Source organism: Panthera uncia, assembly GCF_023721935.1.
Source record: "Panthera uncia isolate 11264 chromosome A1 unlocalized genomic scaffold, Puncia_PCG_1.0 HiC_scaffold_17, whole genome shotgun sequence".
NCBI classification, from domain to species: Eukaryota; Metazoa; Chordata; class Mammalia; order Carnivora; family Felidae; genus Panthera; species Panthera uncia.
Window position 1 is genome coordinate 23,903,474 of NW_026057577.1, and position 4,556 is coordinate 23,908,029.

At 37.8% G+C, this 4,556-nt stretch overlaps 1 non-coding gene across 1 annotated transcript; it reads right to left on the bottom strand.

Moving 5' to 3' along the window:
• Window positions 1-2,583: 2,583 nt before the first annotated feature.
• On the bottom strand, window positions 2,584-2,668 carry TRNAR-GCG (transfer RNA arginine (anticodon GCG)). Its single transcript has one exon. It is a non-coding gene; the product is annotated as a tRNA-Arg (tRNA).
• Window positions 2,669-4,556: the final 1,888 nt, after the last annotated feature.

Sequence of the window (4,556 nt, forward strand, 5' to 3'; positions counted from 1 at the left end):
GTGTCCCCCTCCCGTTCCTGCCCCCCCCCATTCATGCTCTGTCTCTTTGTCTCCAAAAATAAATAAAAAAACGTTAAAAAAATTAAAAAAAAAGGGGGTAAAAATCAAGAGTGACTTAATGTTTTTGCCTAGAAAACTTAGAAACTTGCTCCTGAAAAAATACTGCTCATTTGTAACAGGGATTCCCTCTGTCGTGGTTTACTTTGAGATCTGGAACCATTCGTAGAGATTTTATTGTTTAGGTGGCAATGTGACTATTTTATGTTAAGTGTCTACACTCATGAGTAAAGCAAAACAAAACAATTTCACCCCAAATGAAAGTTTAGGTATTAAAGGGTTATTCTCAATTGGAATGGAATTTCAGCATTAGAATTTTATTTAACTTATCTTTCAAATCAAAGGTTTTGTCCTGACAGAGATGAATGCATCTGCTAATGACAGAAGCATTTGTCATTTTTATGAACTTGGCATCCTCTTCTCTCATCAGTTCTAAGCCAGGTCAAAAAGGCACACAACATTCTGCAGAAATTTTTAGGTAGTAGAAATTTTGACACTTTATCACTGCTTAGGTGAAAATTAAGGATAGGTGTGAAGAATATCAATTTTTTGTTAATACTATTATTTCTGTACTCAAAAGGTGTATTTTAGTTTAACATTCTCTGAGTAACCTTATTATATGCAAATTGGACAACTTTTCCAGCCTTTATAATTTAATCATTACTTCATTATTTATCCAAATGCTCTACTGAAACTCAAATAGAAGGCAGAGTTGATGTTACAAATCTATAAGAAGTTTTCAGTAGAGGGTCACCTGGGTGGCTCAGTTGGTTGAGTGTTCAGCTTTGGCTCAGGTCATGATCTCACTGTTGGTGAGTTTGAGCCCCGCATCTGGCTCTGTGCTGACAGCTCAGAGCCTGGAGCCTGCTTCAGATTCTGTCGCTCTCTCCGCCCCTCCCCTGCTTGTGTTCTCTCTCTCTGTCTTTCAAAAATGAATAAACATAAAAAAAAATTTTGAGAAGTTTTCAGTAGATTCCCGTTTGTTCTGGTTAACTCTTGTTACATAATCAACTACTCCCAAAAGCTTTAGTGGCTTAAAGCAAACATTTTTTATTGCTCATAATGTTGTGGGTCAGGAATACAGGAAGGGCTCAGAGGATTCCCATGGCATCTGCTGGGATGGCTGGGGCAGGAGGGTCCACGTCCAGGATGGAGTCTTCACTGCCATTTCTGGAGCTGTGCTGCTCTTGGCTGTTTCTCTCCACATGGTGTCCCATCCTCCAGAGCCCTCTTCATGTGACTAGGGCTTCAGAAACATGGTTGCCCCAGGATTGTTAGCTTCTTATGAGGCAGCTTGGGGGTCGAAGAACAAGTGTTCCAGGAGACCAAGACAGAGTCTGGAAATCTTCCTGTAACCTACCTTTAGAAATCGGCCACACTTGGGTGCCTGGGTGGCTCAGTTGCTTAAATATCCGACTCTTGATTTTGGCTCAGGTCATGATCTCACAGTTCGTGGGTTTGAGCCTTGCATCAGGCTCTGTGCTGAAAGTGCAGGACCTGCTTGGGATTCTGTCTCCCTCCCCCGCTCAGGCTCTCTCTCTCTCTCTCTCTCTCTCTCTCAAAATAAGTAAATGAACATTAAAAAAAAAAAAAAAGAAATCTGCCACATTCTGTTTGCTCATCAAGGAAGTCACTCAGGAAGGAGGATTGGAAATAATTATAAAGAACATGTGGCCCTTTTAAATCTACAATACACTCAGTATGCATAGAAATTTATTTCATCATCCCCCTCCCCTAAAAACTGCAGATTAAAGCTAGGGAAAGAAACACCAACTATCTCTGAAGCTTGAAATTTCAATCTCAGTATCATCAGACAAATTGAAATAAACAAAACGATGTACTGAACTGTAAAGAAAAGGAGCAAGAGTTGAACTTTTTTTTTTTCCCAAGAAGAGGGCAGGTGTATTCATCGAAAATAGGTTTAAAAAGCACTTCACAGCACACTTTTTTTTTATAACATTGCCTGTCAGTCTCTCACAGAGACAAAGGATTTCTAGCAGGCTGCAAATGCCATGATGGGAGAATGTGTCAATCAAGAGTCGTGATTAGAGAAAAGTGTTAGACATAGGAAACTTAAATCTCAGAAGAGCGTGTTTACTTGCTTTACCTTTCCAGCCATTTTCAAGTGCTCTGAAGAATGTGGCACTTTCACACAGGTAAATCCAGCATTTTTGTTTATCCGTTCATAAGATAACCTGAAAAATAAAGAGGAACTCTTTTTTATATAAAATAATAATAGATAAATCTCATGTTTAAAATTGTCCTACAACCAAACCAAACCATATCACTTATACTCCAATAGATAATACATACATGTATCCAATAGATAATACATACAAACAAATCTTGTGATTTGTTTCCTTTCAATCTATCACCCTCTTCTGTACCCTATGTTTGGGATTTTTTTTTTTTTAACATTTATTTATTTTTGAGACAGAGAGAGACAGAGCATGAACGGGGGAGGGGCAGAGAGAGAGGGAGACACAGAATCGGAAGCAGGCTCCAGGCTCTGAGCCATCAGCCCAGAGCCCGACGCGGGGCTCGAACCCACGGACTGAGAGATCGTGACCCGAGCCGCAGTCGGACGCTCAACCGACTGAGCCACCCAGGCGCCCCTGGGATTTTTTTTTATCATTCAGAACAGTTTTGATTTCCATACATTTCAATATTCATGGAAACTTTTAATTTTCAATAATGGGATTTTCAAAATTATTTCCTTTCTTTTTTTCCATTGTAGTAAATCATCATCATCATCATCGTTTTTCCTCCCTTAAGTCATTGTTGATGAATGGCTCCAAATAACTGCTTATTGCTCTGAAAATGATACATAAAGAAGTTGTTTATTTTTATCTTTATTTCTCAGCATTCTCCCCTTAGGCAGACGCTGGCTCTCCTGCTCGTCACATTATACGTTGATGTAAAGAATAAATGTTTCTGATAACTTTAGATAGCTGTGTGTGTTCTCTGACTTTCCCCTTCCCACTTTCTCTTACTAATTCTAAACTTTTAAATAGTTATTCATACTGTAAATAGTTTTGGTGTGCCCACTATATTCCTCTCCGTATGACCACGGCGCTAATTTCTGGGGCTAATTTCTTAGGGCTGTTGCCCTTAAGGAAATTATAGCCTAGCAAAAGAGGAAGAAGAGCCATTGCAAAACACATGGAATGCCATGGTAGAGGAATGCACTGGAGAGTCAACAGAGTCTGCAAATTACCCTTCTGGACAAAAGAGAGAAGGCAGGCATCATCTTCTCCACAAAAGGCCAAAGACCTTTAGTGTCATACTAAGGACTTTGGAATTTATTCTGTAAACAAGGGCTAGATAACGACAAGAATAAACATGCATTTAGAATTATTTTTCACGACCAAATGTTAAAGTCTATGACCTTTATCTTCAATTTTGTGAAAATTTTCAACATATTGTCTATAAAATTGTCTCTCCATGCATGCGTATAAGAGTGTAAAGTGCTCTCCCTTCCCTAGATCTTTCTGTTTGAATGAGTTTGCCTTCCTACATATCTTTTCTTACTTTTTAGAATAAATCCTCAGAAATATTTTATCATGAAAGAATTCCTTATCCGGTATTTATGACCTTCTTTGAAAAAGATACATGGGTTGTTCTTAACCAATATTTATATCTGAAAAGGATACAGGTTTAGATAACACTGCAAATAATAATAAAAATAATAAGTTTATTGATGTCTAGTCATTTTCTAGTACTCTACTGATTATAGACATTTTCTCATTTTGTTCTATAATAACCTTATGAGAAGTATTATGATTGTCTCTATTTTACAAATGAGGGTGCAGAAACACAGAGATTAAGTTACTCTGCCCAGGTCTCTTGGCCAGGAGATGGAACACCAAGGACTGTAATACAGGCACCAAGATTTGAGAGTGTGTAAACTATTTCACATAAGAGACCCCCCAAAATATGGTACCAGTAGCCGCTTAATAGATATTGTCCTACATTCTGACAATTTCTAAGCGTATCCTATTTATTATTTTGCTACTTTATTTTTTTTATTTAGCTGTGTCATCCTGAAATTCTCAAAATGTCTCCTTTGCTGTAATAGCCGATGCTAAAGTGTGTCCTCCTTTTATTTATTGCAGTATCATGTGAATTCAATAAAATGCACAAATCTTAGTACAACTCGATGAATTTTCATATGTAAACATATTAATTCCACCCAGATCAAAACATATCCCTTTTCCCCAGTAGTTTTTCCCTAAAGCTTTCTAGTAAATAACTGTGCACCCAGACGTAACCACCATCCTAAACTCTGCCACCATAAATTAGTTTTGTTCCCTTTCTGAATTTCATATAAACAGAAGCATACAGTAGGTACATCTTTGAGTCCTGTTTGTTTCGTTCAGTGTAACGTTTCTCTGATTTACCCATGTAGTTACATGTAGCAGTAATTTTCTTTTTCTTTGCTGTATTCTATTGACTGAGTATGCCACACTCTTAATCAATTATACTATGGGTGGATGTTT